We start from the raw sequence: 14,622 nt of genomic DNA, 5'->3' as shown, positions 1-14,622 counted from the left end.
AAATAAGTCTTATATACAAGCACACAGTGCACAGTAACACGGTAAACAAGGTTCCTCAGTTACACATATGCATAGGATTGTCATGCAAAAGTTCCAAATTAGTCACAAAAGTATAGGTTTATGAGTCGAGCCCAGTATAGTCACATAATCCAGTCAACTTTCTACCAATCAAAATTACATGGTCTCACAATTATAGAGTTCATCATTTAGGGTGCTCAACTTAGTCGCACGATCACAGAATCATACTTCCAGTGGTTTAGTCATTGAAACAGTAATATAACAAATCACCCTAAGCATAGGTTCAGATGTACATGTGCATGTGCAGAGCTAATCGATACCCCAATACGCATTTCACAAATTTTACCAAATGGAACATACACATTCAATGAATACGGTCTCGATCTTGTGAGTCCAACCAATCTAAATACACATGCAGTAGATACGAAAGGATATGCCAATTCGAATCAAATAATGTCCCAAGCAAAGATGTACACATGTACTAATTCAAGATCAATCAACACATAAGCATTCGTTCGTAAAGAGTATAGATACCTGGGATAACAATCGCAATATTCTGAGTGCTTTCTGGGATGAGTGTAATTACTCTATCCTGAGTAGCAATTCCTACCACTGGTACGAATCTAGCTGAGGCAAAACATTTATTCACATTTGCTCAGTTTAGGAACCATTCCTTACCATATGGTCCATTTTACCACACCTATAACCAGCCCCCGAAATCCGACAACAACTCCTCGACGTTTCTTACACTGGTGGTGACAAAGGTTCTTGCCATAGCGGTAGCTGACGTTGTTATCTTAAGATCTCTGCCATTTCTTGTACCATCCTTTCCTGTCTGTCAAGTCGGGCTGTGAAAGAGCCTTCCAGCTCGTATGTCCTTAATTTAACCATCCTCTCCACAAACTCTTATTAAATCATGCCAAATACCAGGATTTCTAATACAAAAATAAACACATAGTCACATTTGTACATAGACACGTCTTTATATTCTCATTTCACATACCGTACACAATTAATCACATACGTAACAGATAATTGCATACTTATCGGATATCGCATGCTGAACAATTACTAAGTAATTATATACTCAAATCATGTTCATATTTCACATAGAAACCCGTAGGCAGAATTGAATGCACATAGACAACTTTTCATGATTCATATATTCATGTATGTGCATTATATCAAAACAAACTTGTTGTACACATTAGTGTAACAATTCATATCTCATATTCGAATCATGTGTGGTACTTCCTTTAGCGTAACATATCATGTTGGTCAAGCATATCAAGTTCCATAATGGAACCTTCCGTACCGGTAACATGTCTCATACATAGACCACGGTATTGTTTCTCCCGGGCGATGGCCTGTGCCACGATATTATTTCCCCCGGGCTAGGGCCTCATGATCATAAGCCACAATATTATGTCCCCTGGGCGAGGGCCTCCACCAAGGATACCACAATTACGTTCGAGGAGAATTTAGACAATCATTCATTTGTACCAAACATAGCATTTCAGGGAACTTGTCATTTCATACCATCAGAAAATAATTAAGGCTAAACATAACCTCATAGAGTTCTTATTCCCCATTTGATTAAACTTGCATTATACCTTGTACAAAAGATTCACAAGTATGCATATATCAGAAAGCATACATATTCCAATAGTTCACAATGCAAGCAATTCACGAATTTATAGCACATAACTGTTCACATCGAAATACTTAAGCATATTCTTGATGCTTCCAAATTCATATTTATCATGTGAATGCATCCTATATCTTTTCTAGACGCTTATTGCTCTCTTGGACAAGTGTGTGAGTTATTAACTCGTGCTCTGATACCACTATGTCACGACCCGAACCCGCCCCTCTGGGTTAAGGCCATGATCGGCCAGTAATCACGAGATTACCTACGGCCTCAAACCAAATAAGACAAAACTCATCAGAGTAAAAGGGGCCAAACGGAAGCAATTTTAAAACTTTGTCCATAGAGCCGTGCTTATATGCACATCATAACATTCCAGACATACATATGTTAATAACTCACAACAGAAAGTATAGTAACATAAGTACTGTACAGACAGGATCATTCAAATCTAAGTCAGCCAAGCAAAACTACATACAGACGTATTCGGAACTTCGCCAACCTGACAAAATGTAAATACATGACAAAAGGGCGAAGACGGGTCTCATGCGTGAGACACAAGGGCTGACTCTCTCAAAACCTTAGTTGTTCCATACAGACTTCACTGAGGCTGGGTCTGGACTTCTCTTGGCTCACCTACAAACACATGAATGAGCATGAGCGATAGCCCAGTGAATAATATCAAATAAAGAAAATGCATTGGAACAATGTACATCAAACGGCCTTGGGCCCAATTTACATTTTAACTAGTATATGCATACATAGACACATGTAAGTTAAGCAACTGAGGTTCCAAACACATCATACGGCCTCGGGCCCAATTCATTCGCTTCATTGTCAAACTATTACTCGTGTCAAACTGGCCTTCAGCCTTTTCAACTTTCATATCAAACTAGCCCTTAGGCCTATTTACACTTTCGTGTCGAAACGGCCTCTGGCCCATTCATTCATGTCTTGTCAAAACGACCTTTGGTCCATTAATTTTTGTCAAAACGACCTTCGGTCTATTTATTTGTGCCAAAACGGCCTTCGGCCCAATCATTTATGTCAAAACGGCCTTCGGCCCAATCATTTATGTCGAAACAGCCTTCAACCCATTCATTTCTATCAAAATGACCTTCGGTCCATTCATTTCTATCCAAACGACCTTCGGTCCATTCGCTTACGTCAAAACGGCCTTCGGCCCATACATTCGTGTCAAAACGGCCTTCAGCCCACTCATTCATTTCAAAACGACCTTAGGTCCATTTATTTCTATCAAAACGACCTTAGGTCCATTTATTCATATCGAAACGACCTTCGGTCCATTCATTCGTTCATTTCAGACTTTTGTCCCCAATCCCAATTAGCAACTCATAAAGCTTATAAGGGAATAAACAGTTGGACATTGCTAAGCTTTCAAATATCGATATTACTCACAGTGATCGGCTTGTGGATTCGCCCTGGAGCTTGACCCTACACATTCCATGAACACAAAAGGGTCATTAACAATTCAATCCGTTCCTTAATTCACATATTCCTCTTTAAGCTTTATTCTTATCTTATCAACTCATTTACAATGCTTAACATATGCCTAAGAGTGTTTATAAGTGAAAGAGAATGGAAAACGAAATACAGAACGCATGAACAAAATTTCAGAAAACAGGGTCCCCGCTTGAGCGGACCCTATAGGCCTGCAAAAGTGCTGGTTGCATCAAAAATACGCTCGAGCGTGAAATAGGACGCTAGAGCGGAAGGCCTATCAAAATAGCTCCCACGCTCGAGCGTTAATTACCCCGCTCGAGCGGACATCAAGTCTGCAAAAAGTACTGGGAGCACGTATTTCCCGCTCGAGCGTCAGGTTCCCCGCTCGAGCGGACCTCAAAATTATGAAAAACCCATAACTGTGTTCTTGAGCTTCATTTCGAATTTCAACCAGCAAAACATGCATGCTATGGCTCAAATCTCAAATATAGTTATTCTAACATGCCATAAACACCAAAACACATTACAATGGAGCCCAATTCACAATTAATTCACATGCATGCCCCGATCTCCCATCAACTCATTCTAATACAAACAAAATCATACATTCAAAGCCCATTATAGACACCCCATTTTTGACAGCCCATAAGACTTGGGCACTACTGATGGCTTGCTCGGTGTTGAGAGATGTGCAGGGCAAAGATTCAATTTCTTCGGCATGGTGTAGACACCCCATTTTTGACCGACCTTAAGACTCAGACGTCACCGATTGAGCGCTTGGTGATGTTGCATAATGTGCTTGTTCAGAAGTTTCACAGTCGCGGCTGCGAGCCCTGCCTCCGAGCTCCCGAACCCTTTTCTGTGCCTTGTCTCGGTTTGCGAACCAGACTCGGTTTTCTTTGTTTCTTTTCCTGAGGGAAGGGAGAGGTCCCGTAGACCATCTCTCAATGTCCGTAGGCTACATTTGTTGGCCGTAGGCCATTTTTCCCATTTCGGAGTCCGGTTCCCGATTTTCGGAGCCGTCAGGCCGTGTGCCTCGGTTCGGGACCGCTTAACCATCTCCTATTGCTCTGATTTTTGGCATACATCCTATTTCATCCATTTTTGAGGGACACTGAGGGCTGAGAAACCCACTTCGAGGTCAAATACAATTTTCGGTGCTTAACAGCCCATTTCCGGGACCCCGAACTGCGTGTTTTGGCTCCGGAACATTCGTTTTGCAACGGTTTTCGCTCATTTTTGGCAGGTACCTCTGTTTTATCACAGGGAAGGTCACTGAAGGGTGGGAGGCCAGCAATTGTTGCGACAGCCAGTTATCTCTCCTCCCGAGCCTCCCGGCGCCCGTTTTTCGCACTTCCGGGCTAATGTTGAATACCTTAGAGCTAGCGTTGCCAACTTTCGACCACATATCTGTGATCTACACATCAGAGAGGCCCCTAAAAGTTCATGGCCGGCCATTAAGGTCACCTGACCCTTTTGACCCCTTTCTTCCGGGCTAATGTTGAACCCCTTGGACCTTTTTTCTCGAACTTTGAACCACATATCTGTGATGTACACACCTGAGAGGCCCCTAAAAGTTCATGGCCGGCCAGTAAGTCAACTTGACCCTTTTGACCCCCTCTTTCCGAGCCATTGTTGAACCCCTTGGGCCCACTTTCTTGGAATTTCAATTACATGGTTGTGTTGTACACACATAGGCCTACCTCCCCAATACCTGGCCGGCCAGAAAAGATGGTTGACCCTTTTGACCCCTAGCCGGCCGGCTAGGGGGTGTGGCCGGCCGGCCACCTCCAGCAAAAGTGAGCGGCCGGCCGTGCTCTCCTCACTGTGCCCCTTCCAGCTGTGAGGCAATATCCCCCAGATATTTTCTGTATCCGGGGGATATTTTGGGAGAGAGTTTTCCTCTCCATTTGACCCCCCTTTTACACCCCCTTTCTTGACCTTATAACCAGCTGGGGGCCTTCTCATTAAGGGTTAGAAAATTTGATCTTCAAAGCTCCATAGCCAAATCCATCTTCATCTTCTTCAATTCTTCAAAAACCCTAAGTCCATTAACCTCCATTCCTTCTATACCACCAAGCTCTACCACCACTATCTCATTTCCAGCAGCTAGGAAGGGTTCTTGAAGGCCAAAGGAGCAGCAAATCCATCCAAGAAGCAACCAAAGTCTAGATCTTCAAGGGTAAGTTACACTTTGATCCTTTTGACCCTTTCCTTTGATCTATTTCTAAGCCTCATTTCTTTTTAGTTTCAAGCTTCGGTCCTAACTGAAAAGGGCCATATTTTGAACTCATCTTCACTTCTCATTAAGGGCTCAACCTTGTTTGAGCCCTCCATAATATACTTGCTTCATTGACCATGTTGTATGTCATGATTTTGTATGCTTTTTTTGACCTATGAGCAATTTATTTTCGAGCATGTTGTAAATTGATATAAGGCTTATTTTGAGCCCCTCTTCAACATTGGAGAAGGGCTCAACCTTGTTTGATGTCTCCATGTGTCACTTGTAGTTCAATCCCTTATTTGGCCTCATTTTTGCATGAGTTGATAGCCCTCTTTGCTTCTGTTTTTGGACCTTGGTCCGAACTTAAAGTGGTCTTGTTTTGGCCTATACTTCATGTTTCATTCACACTTTTTTTCTGTTTGGTGATTATTTTGTATACTTCATGTTTTAGCACCTTTTGAGCTTCATTTTACATCACATTTTTAGCATATTTGTATACTGATTTTGAGACTGCCATATACTGTAAATGTTCATATTTTTGGTCCATCTTCAGTGTTGTAGAAGGAAATTTTTCAGTTTGGGTTTTGCTTATACCACTTGCTTCTTTACTCCTCTTTTGGCCCCCATTCTTGCATGCTATGCTTCCCTTATCTATGCTTGCTGTTTGGCCATGTTCATAACTGTGAAAGTGCATCTTTTGGGACTGTCTAGCTTCTTTCTTTGCATTGCATGTCCATATTGTGCATGTTTAGCATGGCTATAGGCCATTTCGGATGCCTAGTGTTGCATTTCGGGACATTTCCTTGCATTTCATGTCATTTCGCTTCATTTCGGGACTGTTTTCCCCCACTTTTTGCTGCTGAAATTCCATTGGCATGCTTGCATATCATTTTGCCATGTTTCATCACATTTTATCATTGCCTCGGTTTGCGTGCCCGTGTGCACGCATTTCGAGGCACTCCGTTTTTATCCGTCGGCATCCGATGTGAGTGTGGCTGAGGCTCACTTATGTTGGTATAAGCCCATTTGTCATCTCCATGTCATTTTATCATTGCCTCGGTTTGCGTGCCCGTGTGCACGCATTTCGAGGCACTCCGTTTTTATCCGTCGGCATCCGATGTGAGTGTGGCTGAGGCTCACTTATGTTGGCATAAGCCCATTTGTCATCTCCATGTCATTTTATCATTGCCTCGGTTTGCGTGCCCGTGTGCACGCATTTCGAGGCACTTCATTTTCTGCCATCGGCATCCGATGTGAGTGTGGCTGAGGCTCACTTATGTTGGTATAAGCCCATTTGTCATCTCCATGTCATTTTATCATTGCCTCGGTTTGCGTGCCCGTGTGCACGCATTTCGAGGCACTTCATTTTCTGCCATCGGCATCCGATGTGAGTGTGGCTGAGGCTCACTTATGTTGGTATAAGCCCATTTGTCATCTCCATGTCATTTTATCATTGCCTCGGTTTGTGTGCCCGTGTGCACGCATTTCGAGGCACTTCATTTTCTGCCATCGGCATCCGATGTGAGTGTGGCTGAGGCTCACTTATGTTGGTATAAGCCCATTTGTCATCTCCATGTCATTTTATCATTGCCTCGGTTTGCGTGCCCGTGTGCACGCATTTCGAGGCACTTCATTTTCTGCCATCGGCATCCGATGTGAGTGTGGCTGAGGCTCACTTATGTTGGTATAAGCCCATTTGTCATCTCCATGTCATTTTACCATCGCCTCGGTTTGCGTGCCCGTGTGCACGCATTTCGAGGCACTTCATTTTCTGCCATCGGCATCCGATGTAAGTATGGCTGAGGCCCACTCATGTTGGTATAAGCCCATTTATCATTTTCATCATATCTGTCATCGCCTCGGTTTGCATGCCCGTGTGCACGCATTTCGAGGCATCTCATTTTCATCATATCTGTCATCGCCTCGGTTTGCGTGCCCGTGTGCACGCCTTTCGAAGCATATCATTTTCATCATATCTGCCATCGCCTCGGTTTGCGTGCCCGTGTGCACGCATTTCGAGGCATCTCATTTTCATTGCATTTATCATCGCCTCGGTTTGCGTGCCCGTGTGCACGCATTTCGAGGCACCTCATTTTTAGCATTGTGTATGTTAGGATCGCATCTTAGTTACATTTCATGCATATTGCATCGTGTCCGGAATAGGAGTTGGTCCGGGCACGGGAATCGAGGTACATTTCGTACTCCGAGTGACGGAATGTGTCTCAATTCCCCAGTCACCGACACTCCGGATTATCCATGATGGGGTTAGGTTTTAGCTGTAATTTCATGTGCATTCATCCTATATTGAGTTGTGCATTTCGACTCCTCGACCATCATGCCTCGGTATGCGTGATTGGTGGCACGAGGATCGAGACATGCATATATTTGTGCAAATACATTGCTATGCCCCTTTCTTGCTCTCTGTTGCAGCAAAACGCAGAATCAGCAACTTTTCAAGGCTTGGCACGCATTTCAAGAAACAGGTATAAACAGAGGCTAATTGGGGCATTCCGGTGGATTTCCGCGCAAGACAATCCGGACATGCATCATCCATCAGAAGCAAGGCAGTCCCTGTCTTGCACGCCAGTTTATTTGCTTTCTAGTTATTTCATTAGTTAGAATACTGTAATATTCTTTTATTCGGGACTGTAATATTCGGACTGTATTATTCATTCGGACCCTCTGTGCGAGGGCATAACTGTAATAAGTGTGCGTGAGTGTGATGTATGCTTTCCAACCTCACGTCTTTCTCCCTTTTATTTATCCGCTTTTGATGGTTAGATTAGGGCATGTTTAAATTAGCATATAGTATGACAGCATGTTTGCATCATTCATCTGTATTGCATGCACCGGGCTCGGCGCATCATACTAACTGCATTGTACTTTCAATTTCAAAGTTGAAAACATGATAGCTGTAGCATCTCATATACCATCTTAGAATAGCCGAGCCTACTATAATTGCATTTTTGCATGTGTTGCATTAGGCATTTCTGTATACTTAGGTATTCATGCATGATTTCTAATAAGTGTCTATTTTGGCTTGGAGTACTCGGTGAGTTTTTATGCTTTAGCATCCTTGCATGCGTGTGAGTGAAATGCCATGATAGCATGCTTACCATGAGGCTATGTGCTTATTTGATATATCTGCCTGAATGCCTGTGGGTGAAGGTTGGGTTATCTGAATTGGAATGAATCATCAAAATGTTTCAAGCCTACCTGCGGGTAGCGAACCATTTTCAAAAAACAAGCATGAAATGTTTTGTTCCAATTCGGGCGACCCGGTCTATACTTATATGCTGTGCGCATCACATAGTAACCTAGGCTAATAACCGGTATAAGAACTCACAATGTTTTCAAAAATTGATATCATGGTTAGTAGAGGCCGGTCTATGACCGGGCGAGCGGGGGTGCTCACGAAGTGACCTTCCCCAATCGTACCCAAGTTCCCGAGCCGAGGCAACTTTGGTGATGACGGACACGTGGCCTTTTGGCACCGAGTCAGGGTTTCCTAAATTTCCCAAAATAAAATATTTAGGTGGCGACTCTGTATCTGGCAAAGCAGTCCATGTTTGGCACTTCTTTCAAAAATCTGTTTTTCTCAAAAACGATTTGCCGGATTTGGACTCTTTGGTTCAGACTTAGAACCGTGACTACGAAAAATCGAGTCCGAACTGTAGCGAGGCCCCCCCGCGGGCTTGTTACAGTTTCTGGCGACTCTGCTGGGGATTTAGAGAACTTAACTCGAACTCATGATATCTGTTTTTGACTACACTTGTGTGTTTCTTTGCATTGCATTTGCATTGGTGCGCCTAGGACACCGTGTTTGCCATCTGCTATTCCTGAACGGTTTGCCGGAGGCTTGTCTTGTCAAGGCATGACCATAAGGCTGACCGGTTGTGGGCTCTGCCAGTATGGGAACACAAACCCCGGTTTTACCGGGGCACCCTCTTTGACCATTCGGCCTAGTGCATATTCGGATCCATAGTGACCATTCCAAATTAGGACAGGCTGCTTACCCGTTTATAAGTTGTTTGAAACCGCTGTGTGCATAGTGAAACCCTAGCTCCTGACAAAATAGGACAGGGAAACCTTACCCCAACATAGGGGTGTTTTGGCTCTCACTTATCTGTTATGTGCTTTAGAGTGCGTCTCTACAGGAATGCATGTATCAGTATATGAGTTTGGGCATCAGGCCTGCGGGCATCGGTTCAGAATTGTCAGCATCAAGCCTGCGGGCATCAGATCAGTATATGAGTATTGAATATCAAGCCTGCGGGCTATGGTCCAGTATTGGCAGTATCAGGCCTACGGGCATCAGTTCAGTATCGTCGACATCAGGCCTGCGGGCATCAGTTTTCTATTACGGGTATCAGGCCTGCGGGCGTCAGCCAGTATTTGAGGAATATTTATCTGCGGATATCAGATTCTGTTTTAGGGAACAATGATACAGGGATGATAATCAGTGTTTGAGGACAGTGTATATTTCAGCTTATTGACTGTGTGTTGATTATGCCCGACTATGTGTCTTGCATTTTTTTATCTTAAGCTGTTATGCTGCCCGTTTATCTGTTTATTTATTTCCTTTTCGCTTTATTTATCTTTTGCTAGGGGGGTCAGTTTTAGCACGATTGCTTCCGACCCAACAGGCATTCCCCAAGCACCTTGGACACGAGGTCGTCGACTCCACCGATCTGAGGATCTAATAGACGGACAGCCAGTGTTCTATTCTCTACCCCCCGTTATCAGAAGGAAGCCGAAAAGGCGTAGTGTGTCAGAACAGAGGTTGTCAAGGCAGTGGGTTACTCCATCAGAGGACTATAGGACTGAGGTCTCAATTACTGCTGCAGAAATAGACATACCAGTCAGACAGATGGAACAACAAAATACATCGGGGATAGAGGCTCTAATGCGCCAGATGCAGGAAAGCATGAAACAGATGCACGATGATGCCGCCCGTCAAGCGGAATTCTCCAAACAACAGGCCACAGTCATGGCCCAACAGGCTGAGTTGATTACTAGACTGCAACAACAGAGTACAGCATCTGCTTCACAACAAATCCCTCCTCCAGCAGGAGCCCCATTACCCGAGAAGGCTCCTGTTATTCAGGACGTCCCTCCCAACACCCCGAATACTGTACCGGCTGTCCAAATTTTGCAAGAGGACACAAGTCTTCCAACGGGGCCTGTCCCGCCCCCAATTCCACCACAACTGTCCAAGGCTCATACATCCAATCACCCGGACTCTCCATCCGAGGACGAGGTTGATCCTACGGCTCTGAAATTGAGCAAATTGGAGAAACTCTTTAAGAAATCCCAAGGGGCTAAGGCTATGCCGGATATCGGAGATGGATATACCGAGGAGGCCGTGACACTCCCCGATAGGTTCAAAATGCCACAAATAGACCGTTTTGACGGGACTGGTGACCCCATGGTTCATATCCGACTGTTTGCGGATGTCTTGCGGCCAATGGGCCTTACACGACAACAGAAGCTCTCATTATTCGGCCGAACCCTGTCGGGTGTGGCCTCCCATTGGTACGCAAGATTATCGGATGAGGTGAAGAAAAACTGGGATGAGATGGCTGAGGCCTTTGTCACACAATATTCCTATAATACGCAGATCGAGATCACAACCCGTGATCTAGAAACAACAAGGCAAGAGCCTAAGGAATCTTTCTCGGACTTTGTGATCCGATGGAGGGCAAAGGCGTCAACGATGACTCTAAGGCCCACTGACAGGGATCAAATTCGGATGATTGTGCGCAATCTCCACCCCAAGTTAATGCAAAGAATGATTGTGGTCCCCTTCCCTACTTTCGCAGATTTACATGATATGGGGGTGCAAATAGAAGATGCTATGAGGCAAGGACTGCTTGACCAGGACAGAGAACAACCGAGGAGGACCTTCAATCGCAACAACAACGCAGGCCCGAGCGGCGCTGCAAACACGAGAGCCTCGGAAGTTGGTATGGTCACCACCACTCCCCCTCCCCTTCCGAGACCCATGACTGCCACACCATTCTCCGGCGCGTCCGGAAGTAACTCACAAAACAGCCGATTCCAACCCCGAGGCCAAAGAACCTTTACTCCACTATATATGCCTCTGACCAAAGTTCTAGGAATACTGATCAGAAAGAATCATTTAAAACCCCTAGAACCAAAGCCATTACCAAATCCACTTCCCCCCTCATATGACCCGTCAAAATACTGTGCATACCACCAACAACACGGTCATGACACCGACCGTTGTTACAGACTACGTCATGAGATCCAAGATCTTATTGACAAACAGGTGATCGCACCTCCCGACCAACCCAATGTTACGACCAACCCTCTCCCATCACATAACCAAGCCCCTCCTCCCAAAAGAATTAACTTTATCCAGACTGGGGTCGCATCTTACGATCCTAGCATCTACATTACTCCCACCCACCTACCCAAGCCAGAGGTGCTCCTTCCTGATTGCACTAATTTCTTGTGCATGATGGACATCTCCAAAACCCAAACAGAACCAATGGTGGTGACCGTCGAAGACAGGGCAGGGCAGATTTTGAGAGGAAATGGGATTGTTGAATCTGGGACTGGACAGAATTTTGCTGAGGGAGCTTATGATCCGAGCAAGTACATCCTATCAACGAGCCGAAATGGGCTAAGTGTAGAATTTCCCGAGACAGGAGAACTGTGCATGATCCGAGGGGGTGGATCTGGGCTATGGGCAGATGAGCCGACAACCGTGGAAGAGGACTTTGCTAACTTGCAATTTCTCGATGATCAGGAGCTGGAGGATGCGTCCATTAACTGGAATGATTATGAGGGATCATAGGAGGCCACGGGGTGGCTCGAAGATCTACCGGATGCAGTGGGGGAAGCTCAACCAAAACAGAGCCCGGCAGGGGCAGAAATATCAGTTGTGGCCGGAACGGCCGAAAATCAAGTTGTACCGCCGGAGAGCGCCGGTGTTAAGAATTCCGCTCAGGACATGGGCATTACGGATGTGGGAACTATTGAGCAAACAGCTGTACTGACGCAGTTGGAATAGGGAAAGTTTGAGGAAACTGAGAGAGCCAGAAAGGCGAAGGGGCCTGAGGGGACCGAAAGTTCTGTGCGCACAAAGACAAGCAATGCTGCGAGCATATGGACAGAGAGCACTGAAAGTGCGAGTGGACCGGAGCCAGACAGGTGCCTGTTGGCTGCCAGTGGAATGTGGTGGGAAGATGACGATTTGTGTCTTGCCCACACCGATGAGGACTGGGGGAATAACCAACCGGATGATACTTGGTATCTGGATGAAGTGGACCATATGACAAGAAGTGGGCGGTACTTTAAGCCCCCACACCTAGACCAACCCGAAGCATCCGGGAAAGACAGAGAAGTAGAGAGACAGAAGGAGAAGCAAATTGAAGACGAGGCTGTGTTGAAACAATTAAAGAAAATACAAGCAGACATCTCCATCTGGGGACTGCTAATGGCATCACGAGTGCACAGGGAAGCTGTCCTATCTGCCATGGACAAGTCGAAACTTTCTATAGACACCACGCCTGAACAGCTGGTTGGGCTGGTTTTTCCGGGAGGAGGTTCCCCGGCATTAACTTTTTCAGACAAGGAGCTACCGCCTGAGGGCGCAAATCATAATAAGCCTCTCTACATCTCTGTGGAATGTAGAGATAAGTGGATACCGGTGGTACTTGTTGATACCGGGTCTGCGATTAACGTCTGCCCGACCAGAACGGCATATGCAATCGGGTTGAAGCCCGTAGATTTCGTCCCAACCACCCAAGTGATCAGGGCATATGACAATACCAGCAGAGAGGTGATGGGGACTATTAAAATTCAAACTAAGGTTGGTCCAGGACAACACAGTATCGAATTTCATATCTTGGACGTTCCCGCAACCTTTAACTTACTTTTGGGGCGACCGTGGTTGCACCAGGTCAAAGCAGTCTCTTCCACCCTTCATCAAATGCTGAAATACCCTCACGGGAAAGGGGTAGCAATCATTTTTGGAAATTCATCGATCCATCCCCCGCCAGAGGTGTCTACACCCGTCTTGGAGATCGAACACGGCACGGAGGATGTGTTTTTGTCGGGGTTCACTTTGGCCGAAGCTCAAGTAGTGCAGAATGTCATGGCTGCAAATGAAGGCATGTATGTTAGTGCACAATCCATATACCTCATGAACAAGCTGAAGCATACCCCTGGGATGGGATTAGGGAGAAGCGGCCGGAAGGGCGTCTCAGTGTTGGCCGAAATGCCACACAACCCCCACGCCTTCGGACTGGGTTATCTGCCCACCAAGGAGGATTGGGTGAGGAAAGGGAAAGAAATGGCCGGAAGGGCTAGAGCAAAGAAGGCCGGGAAGCCATTTGATTTAATGCACAGGCCCATCTGGGGTACCCTAAACGGACGTTTCGTCCGGGAGGGGGAAGATTTTCCATTCTGCGGCTTCCCGGAGCCATGGCTAAACGCAAAGGGGAAGCGCGTGCCTGGTTTCGAAATCTTCTTCGACATACAATTATCTGGGGATGACGTTGCCAAGGCGCAGACAGACCCACCAACCGAGGTTGAGCAATGTAAAGCAGTGGATCCCGAGAGTACAGAGCTGGAAATGGGGGTAGCACTGGCGAGTCTACTATCAGATCCTCCGATCAGCCAAGAGTGCTTGGGGGATAACTCTTCGGTTTCTGTGATTGGAGATGAAATAGCTGCGGGCTTTCCAGCGCCGATCTTGGATGCATCTATCGCACCTTCTCTCATCTGGCAATATGAAGAAGGCTTTTTATCTAGCAGTTCCGGGTCAGGTAGTGAGCCGGAATCTGATTCTGCCGAATCTTCTGCGTCGGAATCAGATTCCAGCTCGACTGAGTCTGAGTCCGGTATTCCTGGGAGTGATAACCCGGATACCACAGTCCTGTCTAGGTCGTCTTTTTCATTTTCTTTTGAGTCTGTTGTAACAGAGGAATCTGACGGCTTGGAAGTATTTAATGAGAATGATGTGGATGTGGTTTCCGAGTATTTTTCCGTGCCTTTAATTTATTGCTTAAATCAGGATTTTCAAAATTTTGATGAAAACAGCGAGGAAGAAATTCCCCCAGTTTTGCAACGATTAATCGATCAAGAGCAGGAAAGATTTGTTAAACCTTTAATCGATGAAATCACTTTTGTGAATATTGGTACTGAGAAGGACCCGCGGCTGGTCCAGATCGGGTCCACGTTGTCTTCAGAGGAGCGCGAGCGCTTAGTCGCTTTATTAAAAGATTTCAAAGAAGTT

The 14,622-nt window shown here is 45.6% G+C and overlaps 1 protein-coding gene across 1 annotated transcript in view; it reads right to left on the bottom strand.

The window, feature by feature from the left end:
• Positions 1 to 14,622, bottom strand: part of LOC145796241 (uncharacterized) — a 99,763-nt gene that overhangs the window by 39,869 nt on the left and 45,272 nt on the right. The window lies entirely within an intron of this gene.

This window comes from Camellia sinensis, chromosome 7 (assembly GCF_055761805.1).
Source record: "Camellia sinensis isolate YWXY chromosome 7, ASM5576180v1, whole genome shotgun sequence".
Lineage (NCBI taxonomy): Eukaryota > Viridiplantae > Streptophyta > Magnoliopsida > Ericales > Theaceae > Camellia > Camellia sinensis.
The sequence above is the reverse complement of the archived record's forward strand: the minus strand, read 5'-3'. Positions and strand labels throughout refer to the sequence as shown.